Here is a 12,784-nt window from a genome sequence, read left to right on the forward strand (position 1 = left end):
GCAAAAGGTGTGAAAGTAGTCACCTTATATCTTTGTATAGATCATATTGTTCCTTCTACATTAATTATTTCAGAGAAAAATGAATGTTTAGGAACAATTGTTATAGTTGAGCAGGGAGAACAAATAGATGCTATAGATTATGATACATCATTATGGCACAATAGACTTGGACACATGAGTGAGAAAGGTATGAAAGTACTTCATTCAAAGAAAGTTTTACCAGGTCTAAAATGTGTTATTTTGGATTTCTGTGAAAGTTGTGTATATGGAAAACAAAAGAGAGTGAGTTTTGTAAATACTAAGAAAGAAAATAAAAGGGAGAAATTAGAGCTTGTGCATACCAATGTATAGGGACTAGCTCAGGTATCTTCCCTCGGTGCCTCTCATTACTATGTTACATTTATTGATGATGCAACTAGAAAAGTATGGGTTTATTTCCTTACACATAAATTTGATGTATTTCAAACTTTTAAGAAATAGAAATGCTTGGTTGAAAATGAGACTGGTAAAAAATTAAAATGTCTCAGATCTGACAATGGTGGTGAGTATTGCAGTCATGAATTTGAAGATTATTGCTCCACTAATGGTATAGTAGACACATAAAACTATTCCAAGGACTCTACAAAAAAATGGAGTGGTTGAACGTATGAACATGACTATAATGGAGCATGCAAGGAACATGAGGTTACATGTTGGGTTGCCCTTACACGTGTGGGTAGAGGCTATCAATACTATTGCATATTTGATTAATAGAGGTCCCTCTATTATTTTGGCCTTTGGTATTCTAGAGGAAGCATGGATTGGTAAGAAGGTGAGTTATTCTTTTTTCAAAACCTTTGGTTGTGAAGCTTTTGCTCATATAGACCCTGAAAATAGAACCAAGCTAGAAGCTAAGTCAAAGAAATGTGTATTTTTTGGATATGGCATTAATGAGTTTGGTTATAGGCTTTGAGATTTTGAAAATCATAAAATTGTAAGAAGTAGGGATGTCATATTCAATGAAAAAGTGTTGTACAAAGATTTGTTGCAGCAACATGAGAAGAAAGAAGATGATTATGTAGCATTGGATGATACTCCAAAAGCTGATGTTCCAACCATTCTTCATGATTCACAACAACCACAAAAAAAAATACCACACACATCGGTGAATGTTAGACAATCAACAAGGCAAATTAGACCTCTAGGAAGATTTTCTCCCTCTTTGTATTCTATTTTACTTACTAATGCTGGTGAACCTGAAAGTTATGATGAAGCTATGCAGGTGGATACTAAGATTTAGTGGGAGTCCGCAATGAAAGATGAAATGGACTCTTTGCTAAAGAATAAGACATGGGATTTGTGCAAGTTTCCTACAGGTAAAAAGGCTTTATAGAATAAGTGGGTTTATAGGTTAAAAGAAGAGGAAGGAGGTAAGAAAATATTTAAAGCCAGACTTGTAAAAGAATTTGCACAGAAAAAGGAAATTGATTTTGATGAGATATTTTCTCCTATTGTTAAGATGATTTCTATCTATACTATTTTAAGTCTTGTGGCTACTAAAGATTTGCATTTAGAGTAGCTTGATGTTAAAATAGCCTTCCTTCATGGTGATTTGGATGAAGAGTTATATATGGCTCAATAACAAGGATTTGTGGTCAAAGGTAAGGAGAACTTAGTGTGCAAATTGAAGAAAAGTTTATATGGCTTGAAGTAAGCACCTCGGCACTGGTATCTGAAATTTGATAGTTTTATGCATGAGCATAGTTATAGTAGGTGTCATTTAGATAATTTTTTTAATTTTAAGAAGTTGGATGATGATAGCTAGATTATTCTAGGTTTATATATTGATGTTATGCTTGTAGCTGGGTCTAACATGGATCACATTAAGGGGTTGAAATGCCAATTAGCACATGTATTTTCTATGAAGGATTTAGGGGCAACAAAAGAAATCCTTGGTATGAATATTTGTAGAGATAGAAAGAATAGAACATTGACACTATCTCAAGTTGATTATGTGGAGAAGATTTTGCAACATTTCTTTATGGAGAATGCTAAAGCTATCAGCACACCTTTACCTAATTATTTGAAGTTGACTAAAGAGATGTGTCCCAAGACACAAGAAGAGGAGGATAAGATGTCCAAGGTACCCTATACTTCAGTTGTAGGAAGCTTCATGTATGCTATGGTATGTACTAGGCTAGATATTGCACATGCAGTGGGAGTTGTTAGCAGGTATATGAGTCATCAAGGAATTGAGCATTAGAATGTAGTCAAATGGATTCTCAAATATTTGAGAGGAACATCCAATAAGTGTCTACACTTTGGGGGCTCTACTAGTAATTTACAGGACTATGTTGACTCAAATTTGGTAAGGGATATTGATACCAGGCAGAGTACTATAGGTTACATCTTTACTATTGGTGGGGCAACCATGAGCTAGGTTTCTAGGTTACAAAACGTTAATGTTTTGTCCACTATAGAGGCAGAGCATGTAGCTACTATAGAGGCAGGAAAGGAGATGATATGGCTTCAATTCTTCTTACAAGAATTGGGACATCCTCAGAAGGATAATAATTTGTTCACATATAGCTAGAGTGCCATTCATCTTGCAAAGAATTCAGATATGCATTCAAAGACTAAACACATACAGTTGTGATACCATTTCATTCAGTCAGTTTTGGAGAATGGATAGTTAAAGCTAGAGAAGATACATACAAATGAAAATCTAGTAGATATGTTAACAAAGGTAGTAACAAGGAAGAAGCTGCACTCCTCTTCAGCTTCAGTTGGTCTTCTAGATTGAACATGAATACAAGAATAGTAGAGTCCAAGGTGGTTTGATCTAGTGGGAGCATCATGGAGTAGCATCATAGCTATAGGATTAGTCTCCAAGTGAAAGATTTTTGTTTAGTGTGGAGCCTAATTAGTCCCCAAGTGGGATATTATTAGATTGTGGTGACTGATCAAGAAATTACTGTACATACTTCATAAATTCTTTAGGGTTTGAGGTATCGACCCAAAAAAAAATTTGGACCCTATTTTATCAAGATTTTGGGCTGGCATGTAATTATTAATTATAACCCTAAAGTGGTTAAAATACTTGTATAAAAGGGCTTAGGGTTAGGGATTATTTCATAGGTGTGATGCAAAATTGGTTCTTGTGGCAGTATTGAGCTATAAGGGATTACAGATTGTAATCATTGGATCATAAAAATATTGGACTTGTTGTTTGGTGGACATAGCCCAAGGTTTGGGTGAACCATGTTAAATCTTGGTGCCTTGTGTTCTTTTCTATGTGATCTATTATTTTTCTTGTTATTGGTTATATTCGCATGTAATTGTTACTTTTGTCTATGGTTTAATCCTAACATCTGATTCTTAACTAAATGGAAAAGTAAATTCTCTATTGACTTGTTTTTCCATTCCCAAATTATGTGGAGAATCATAAGATTCCAACAACATAGTATTCAACTACATAGGGGGATCATTGTTATTGCCTTGTGAATTTTGATTCACTTCTTGATTTTCATTGAAATATGGGCCACCATCATTTCGTACATTTTGATTATTGTCAAATTGATTGATGTCCAAAAATTGAACATTGCTATTATTGTCTATAGGGACACTTCCATTGTTTGGAGGGGTATTCCATTGTCAATTATTTCTTTGGAAACCATTCTTGTGATCTAGAGGGTTGAAATTATTCCCTATATTTTTGTTTCCACTGAAATTCTTGTTGTAATTATGACCATAATTATTTTTATAAGGACCTATATTTGTTCTTTGAAAGTTATTGTCTTGCCCTTGCGACATGCTCAAATGGTTTAGTTCATTGGTAATTTTTGATATGGTCTTCTTCATTTGGTCATTCTTAGTTGCAACATTATTTTCTACTGTAGTAGATGTTGCTACCTTCTCCTCAAATAAAGTATCTTTTGGAGGTTCATATCCTAGGTAGGTTATGGCTGGAACTAGTAGAGATGGTGCATGTTGTAGTGGGATCAGAGTCATTGGAATGAATCAACTAGGCATTACTTGTGTTCTAGCAGGATATGTTGGTACTATTATATTAGCTTGATCTAGAACCATCAATCTTCCTCCATTAGGATTGGTTTGTTTAGTAAATGCAATTTCTTCTGAAAATAATTTGTCTAATGTATTGATGTCTATAGAAGGTAGTCTTCATAGGAAGATAGTAGTAAGATGGTCCATAGCATTAAGATAAATCTAGATTATAGCTTCAACTAGTATGGTGTAGGATGTCTCTAGCTTGTGTATACAATATGAAAGTGATTATCAAAATGTGAAATGGTCTTACTATTGGGTTGATGGATGTTTTGAATTGATCTAGGAATAATTTTTGAAGGCTGCCTAGTTTTGGATACATCCTAGAAAAAAATTTAGATACCAATTTAAAGAAACTTCTCCCAATATGTATGGGAATAAATGGAGGACCACAGTCTCTTCTTGAATTTGTTTTTGATCGTATATTTCTTTGGAAACCTTGATATGATCCTTAGTTGTTCATGTTTCTCCATAGATAAACCTTGGGAAGATTTTTTCAAGATTCTTGGGAAGGTCATGGAGTGCACCTTATAAGTTGATTGGTGAATTTACTACATTTTCAAGAAAGGCCATTGGTGGAGGGTTAAGTGGAATGATAGGTGGAGGTAGGTTTGGAGGTGGAACTAAAGAAGATGATGAAATTTAGAATGAAAGTGGTAGAATTATTGGTAACCCTTTATCACTACAAGCCTTACAAAAATGAGTGAGTTCTAAGAACTCAAGTTCACCAAGTGAATACCTTAAGGCTCACTAAAATGGAGATGGTGGATTAGGATCTTCTAGTTTGTGTCAATTCTATAAAAGTGAACCTCTAAAAAGTGCACCTATGCACATGTGCACCTTATGATAGTGTCAAATATATATTTTTTTGAACTTCTAAAACTACAAATTTTTCAAACAACAACTTTTTTTTCTTATTTGAATTTTCTTAGGCTCTCCTTCTAGCACCACTTCTATTGAACTATCATTTTGGATGATGTTGAATGAAAGAAACCCTTTTGAATCCCACTCTTGAAAAGTTGATCAAAGAGCAACTTTGAGATTCTAGGTAGTTTTACAACCTACTAAGATCACTTCATTGAAGATAAATATGTATGTTCATGAGTAGGACTTTGTTGGTTCTAAACAATCTTGGATAATTTTCTACAATTTGAAATGTAAGCACAAAAGAAATATATTTTTTTGTTTTGTGATGAATGCAATTTATCGATGCAACTATATTAATTCCTATCTAACCAAATTTTTGAAAATAAAATAACAAAGATAAATTAATTAGAGATTAAATAAAATAATTTGAATGGGAAATTCCTAATGGTAAACTATCAAAAAGATTGAGTAGGAAACCAATGAAATTAGGAGCATTGCTCCCTCAACTCTACTAATGCAATCGTCGATGGGAAAATATAAATTAAATGATGTTTTGTGTTTCATCAAATCACAACACCATAGACATTGCACTCATGTGAGACAAGATATTATGCAAGAATAATAGATTATCCTTTCTCCAATTTGTTATGTCAACAAAATTTGTTAACACAAGGCAAACACCAAAACTAAAAGTTTGCACAATCATAACAACACAAAAAAACTATTGGCTCAATTATTATTCATGATACTGCATTCACAAAAATAACACACTCCAAAAAGAATAACTACACTTAAAATGAGAGCACCAATAATATCTATTATTGTATCAAAATAATGGCCTAGAGTACATATTACATCCATGTATTTATAAGAAAAACATCTCCTCCCTTTTTGTTAGGAGTGAGGGTTCTTAAAATGCAAACTTATGCTAAAAACTAATAAAAAAAAATCTATTTATTTTAAAATGGACTCTCTAAATGGTGCTAAGTAGGTCTCCACCCTTGTTTATATCAATTAATGGGTATATGCACCATTTCATGACTTAAAAGAATGAAAGAATAAGAATATAAGAAGAAGGATGTTGTAAGATGATCTGGAAATCTCTTAAAGTTCTAAAAATGGGATCTTGACCTTCTTTGGGAATTTCTTGGAGTTGAACTACTCTCAAAATGCATTTCCAATGCATGGAATGCTCTAAATTAGGAACTGGTAGTAAACTATCAATGCACTACTTCTTCTTCAAAATTGTCAACACACCTCTATGAAAAGTGCACCTAGATGAGAGGTTCCAAAAATCCAAAAAAAATCTATGTGTCCAAAACTAAATTTCTAGCATTTGGATTTTTTCCCTCTCTACACCACAATGATGTTTGGGTGTTATTTCTTGAATTTCTTTAATATCTCTACTACTTGGTGAGCTTCCACTAAATCTAAAGACCCATTCTTATCATTTACTAATTGCCAATAATTAATAACTTCTATTTGAGTCCCCACAAAATCTTCAAGCTTGCTATCAAGCTCCAATAATACTTCTTCATTCTTGAATGTTTTTCTTATGTCATCATCTGATGAAGCATCTTCAAATGTTCCTCTAAATTCTTGAACAATTGATTGCATTGCAAAAAAATGGTCTTAGAATCATCTTCAAGAAGATCAAGGCAAGTGTCATTATAGTACCTCTTCACTTCTAAAAATTTATCTTGAGTTTTTTCCTTAACTAGCTAGATCTCCTCCTACAACCCCTCCATTTCTTTATTACCTATCAATATTTTTTGGATCCCATGATCAAGCTTATCTAGCTAATCTTAATTGTATACATCCATATGTGTTCAATAACTTTGACCCTTTATTGATTTTAATGCATGTAGGTCTTTGACCTTGGTATGTACTTCATCTATTAGCCCAAAATCTTGGTTCACTATAGAAACCAACTTGTTAGCACTTGATTAGACATGTTGCAATAGATTCCAATTATCCTCTATTATTTGCACTCTTTTTTCTTCAAAATTTTCATGCCATTGCTGAGATGCCTCCAAAAATGGATCCAATTGTGTTCCTTCTCCTTTTCTTCCTGATAGCCCTTATTTTCACTATGCCAAAAAATTTTAAATTCATTGTGAAAATATTTTAAACTAAGTTGCATTGTTAGGGTTTTGTGTTTCATTTATTTTCAGCTTCTAGAAAAACCCCTAATCTAGTCATTTTTTCTGTAGCCCATGTATGCAAGAAATGTGGGCCTCTATTTTGATACACACTTCAACATGATCATTATTTGAGGGACCATTTTGAGATAAACATGAGATTGCTCATCTGAAATGTCCAGCAATTTGATTTGTTGCCTTATAACTAGAATGATTATGCTATTTCTCTTAGACCAAGAAGCTAGCAACCAGACATCTAGAATGAAGGATTTTGTATAGCTAAATGAGATGCAATATTGATCTAGATGAGATGCAAATATTAATCTACAAATAATAAAGAACCATTAATTTAAATGAGTGCATTTAAACTAAATTAGATTACGATGAAAGAATAATAAAGTTAGGAATGTAAATACTTGAGTGATTAATTCAGCATAAGTTTGATACAAATCAATTGTTCACCTCTGTAATGAGGGATTCTTAAATAGAATCCAAGAATTTATCAATGGTCAAGATCTAATAGAATGGACAATTGAGATCTAGAGAAGATTCATTCATAATAGAAAGTTTCCTTATGAAAAGGAAGTTAACTAAATTACTTTTGAGTGGAATAAGGAGTTAACTAATTTAATTATTTCCTGATTTTAGTCCACTAAGAGTTACTATTTCTAAACTAAAGAGAAGATTTGGAGAATATATTTAATTTAATAAAATACAATATGACCTCATAAATGGATATTCCTAATTAATTGAATCAATAAGCTCAATAATTAAAATGAAGATATATCTTATAAATCAAATACATTTAATTCCTTAATATGTATTTTAGCAAAAGGGGTAGATTTAATTTAACTAGAGTGTTAGGACTCATAATTAAATTAAATTTATTAATAGGTTTACCCTTACTAATTCAATTAGACTTAGGAATTAAATAAGATGTGTAATTATTGCAAATTAGGGATTTTCTGCATTTGACACTTAGGTCAACTAGGAATTATCAGAATCAAGATTGCCTAGTAAAATAGAACTTAGGATTGATTAAATAGATCGTAATTAGTTTAGCATGGTAATGTGCCAATTTTGGGTTATTAAAGCCTAGTGTTGAAAATATTTCCCTAGTGAAATAATGTGATATCCTTAAGTTTTGTTTTCACTCTTGTCATGAAAAATTTCATTAGAGTTTGCAATCATTTTACCCTTACCAAAATTGATTTGGCATGACATTGTGCCAATTTTGGGGTATTACATTTTCCCCTCTTTGAATGAGTTTGATTCAAGGAAATCAAAAGTATGAAGCATAGATCAAGAAATGAGATTCATTCTGAGATTGATGACATAGAGACCAATTGATAAGATTTTTAAGGTTATCTCTAGAAGGAAGCTTGACCTTAGGGGATCTAGATAGAACACCTAGATACTGAGATTGAGGCTCTTATAGTGGACACCACTTTTATTTAGATTCTTTAAACCATTGGAACTAAACTAAAAAATAGAAAGAAATGAAAAGATCATGCCCCCAATCCTCACTTCTCTAGTCAAAAGTGACATCATTGAGTTGCTCAAAGAGACATGATAAGGTGAAAGTAAAAAAAGAAAAGAAAAGCTTAACATATCTTAAACAAGTTCATCATTTTGAGTTCATTTTTTGTGTTATAGGATTGATGTCAAATCTCAACATTTAGAACATATATGAAAGAAATTTCTTTAGTAGGGTGACGATAGTAGACAAATGCAGTTAAAACAACTAGTGGTTGAAGTCAAAGAGGAATCTTCAATTAGAAGAACCTTAGTAGAAAATTGAGTGACAATAGACAGATGTAGTTAGAACAGCTACTATTTGACATGGGAGATCTTTTCTGAGAGGAATCTCTAGAGGGACACAAGCGATAGTAGACAGACATAGTTAGAACAACTGGTGACAAACACGAGAGATCTTCTATGAGAGGAATCTAAAAAGTGACACAAGTGATAGTAGGCAGATACAGTTACAACAATTAGTGACTAACATGAGACATCTTCCATCAGAGGAATCTCAAAAGTGACACGAGCAATAGTAGGTGATAGTAGGCAGATGTAGTTAGAATAATTGGTGATGGACATGAGAGAGAGATTCCTATGACATTATAGGGGTTTCCCCCAAGTTATAACAAGATTCAATCTATGGATGCATGAGAAAAAGTAGCAAACTAAAGCAAGAAAGCAATTGTACAAGAGCCAAAAGATGTGCTACAAGATGTAGCATTTTGAAACAAGAGGCACCTATTTACTAGGTTTTCACCTTCTTAGCAGAGATTCTTTTTTTGCTACCATGATGCCTATTTCCAAGTTTTCATCAATGACCCTTTTTTTGTTTTCCAACTATTTTGTATTTTTCTCTTTTTCATTTTTTTGTATTTTTTGATTTTTCAAATTTTTTTGTACTACCAAGGTGCCTATTACTAGGTTTTCACCAAGATAATTATTTCTTTAGGACTTTTTGCAATTTTTGGACTTTTTTCAAGACTTCTAAGTATATACAGAGAACTTTTGGAATTAGATCAGCTATAGAACTACTTTAGATGGAGAGCATTGATGGGATCCTTGAGTGCCTCTCCCTTGGCTGTAGAAAGTTGGTAAGCCCTAGATTGAAACATCGTAGTAACTATGTATAGACCAAGCCAAATGGGTTTGGACTTCCCTTTCTATACCTATTGTTGTTGGTTCTTAGGGTTTTCTCTTAGAATGAGATCACCTAGTCGGAAGTCATGTGGCTTAACTTTCTTATTATAGCTTCTAGAAATACACTATTGATAAGCTTGAAGATGATCACATTTCACTTGTCAATGTTCATCTAACAATTCTAGCTCTTGAAGATAAGATATTATATAGTCATCATTAGTAATGAGGCCCTTCATGGAGATTCTCAAAGTAGGAATCTAAACCTCAATTGGAAGCACAACATCTACTCCATATACCAAAGGAAAGGGCATTGCACCTATTGGAGTTTTGATATTAGTTTTGTAAGCCCATAAAGCTAGATTAATCTAAAGGTGCTAGGTCCTTCCAAATTTTTTAATTGTACAATGCAAGATTTTAAGAATCACCTTGTTGGATGCTTTTACTTGACCATTACCCTGGGGGTAATAAATATAAGACCAATGTTGCATGATTCTAAACTTTTTGCATAATTCCTTGATATCTTTATTTTTAAACAATCCTCCATTGTTAGTAATGACGGAGGAAGGTACACCATACCTACATATGATTTAATTCATAATGAATAGAGCTATAGTTTTGTCATTTGCTATAGAGATGAACTACCTCTACCCACTTAGTGAAGTATCTATAGCTATAATGATAAAATTGTGCCCATTATTAGAATGGCCATAGCATGATAGATAGAATTAGCTCCCTAGCTAGACCATGAATTAGATTTCCATAGAGATAACACTATTTATAGGACTTGGCATATTTGATTTCCTCTTGCTCCATCTTTAGCCAATAGTAACCAACTCTAATAATGTTACAAGCTAGTATCAAGCTATTAGAGTGAGATCTGCAAATGCCTTCATGTACATCTATTAATGTGCATTTAGACTCATTGGGTTATAGACACCTAAGGAGTGTCCCTTTGAGACCTCTCCTAAATAAGTCATTAGTAATAATAACATACTGTGAAGTGTTGCAGATAAGGTGGCATTTTTCATTCCAGGTTTGATTGTCCAGAATCGGTTGGTCACGCAAGTAAGAATATATATGGTGGTAGTGGGATGAGTCATGTCCTACAATACAAAAGATAATCCAAGATTTAGGGGAATTATAGGTAGGGTAGAGTAGCATTTCCACCAAGGACTCGTGTCAAAGATCGTTCTCTGGCATTTTTAGCATGGAATCAGGAGTAGCCATTACATTAACTGGTCTATTATCTACCCGAGGAATTTGTTGAAAAGTAATATGAGAAAAGTATTTATTTAGGTCATCCACCATGCATTTATAAGGGATAAATTTCTCATCCTTCATCCAATACACATCATTGACCTAGTTGATTATGAGTTATGAATCAACAAAATGCTTAATTCATCCACTCTCCATTCAACTACAATCTTCATGCTATTAATTAGGGCTTCATATCCTGAAATATTGTTTGTATAAGGAAAAAAAATCTTGTACACCTTAGGCAATGAATACCTCTATGGTGTTATGAATAAGAGCCCAACACTGGATTCTTGCTATGTGAAGGAACCATCAAAGAACATCGCCCAAGTTTCATCCATGGACATTAGAATTGATTCATCAAGGAAGTCAATGTTTAATGGAAGAAGACTCTACATTAGTGCTACTATTGATTAATCAACAATCACTTATCCTTTGATATCCTTTCTCTCAACATATTGAATGTCAAACAGGCTTAGTATCATGATCCACTTAGCTAACCTTCCTACAAGAGCTACCTTGTTGAGTAAGTACTTCAGTGGATCAATTTTAGCAACCAATCATATAGTATGAGTGAGCATGTAGTGTCTCAACTTTTGGGAAGCAAAGACAACTACCAAGAAAGCCTTCTTAATGATACTATAATTAATTTTATGAGAAATCAACATGCAACTCACATAGTAGATATCTCTTTCCTTTTTATCATTATCTTCTTGAGCTAGCAAGATACCAGAGATGAATTTGTTACTAAGATGTACAAAATAAGAGGCTTCCCATAGATAGGAGGAATCAATATTAGTGGGTTAGCACAATATTTTTTTATCTGTGTTAAACTCTGATCATAATCTTGGCTCTAGTTATATTTCACACCTTTATGTAAAGTATTAGTAAATGGTTGTGACCTATCCACTAGCTATGAGATGAATCTATGAATGGATTAAATTCTTCCTTGTAAGCCCCTCATTTGAGTAATATTATGGGGTAGAGGCATGTCCATGATATCTTGAACTTTCTCTAGATCAACCTCAATTCCTTTTGTAGAGACAATGTAACCAAGTAGTTCCCCAAATGTCACACCAAATCCACATTTCTTGGGGTTAAGTTGTATGGGTGTTGTGTTTTGTGCTCTTAGCCAAGGTATCATCAACATAGTCCTCCATTTTATTATGCATCATATCATGGAGAATTGTAGTAATTTCCTTCTAATACATGGCACCAGCATTTTTTAAGCCAAATGGCATCACATTCCAATAGAAGTTTCCCCATGCACAAGTTAAAGTAGTATTTTGCTGATCTTCTGGTGCAATTTTGATTAGATTATAACCAAAAAATCCATCCATGAGTGAGTAAATTTTATATCTTATTCTCATATCCACTATCATATCAATGTTGGGGAGTGCAAAATCATCCTTCAAACATGCTAAGATCATGATGAAAGGTGCTCCCTTTAAAACCATAAACTCATAATAGAAACATAGAAACAACAACCAATGTGAGATGAAAATATGGACTTCGAGTGCACCCCTTAAAACCATAAAATCATAATAGAAACAAAGAAATAAAAATTGATGCGAGAACAAAATATGGACTTTTTATTTGCACCACAAATGCAAAATTATATAATTCTCAAGTACAATATGCTAACCCACATGGGTGCCTTCATTACAATAATTTGCAAGACAAGCTGGAAACTATCACCTAGAGTTGTCCTAGATAATTTTTAGGCCTTTCTTAAATTATGCCACCTAAGAAGGTTCTAGACATTAAAACTTAATACCTAGGGCCAATAGACACTAACAATACATATAGAGTTGACCAAA

This window comes from Cupressus sempervirens, chromosome 5 (genome assembly GCF_028749045.1).
Source record: "Cupressus sempervirens isolate cs-2001-9-10 chromosome 5, ASM2874904v1, whole genome shotgun sequence".
NCBI lineage: Eukaryota > Viridiplantae > Streptophyta > Pinopsida > Cupressales > Cupressaceae > Cupressus > Cupressus sempervirens.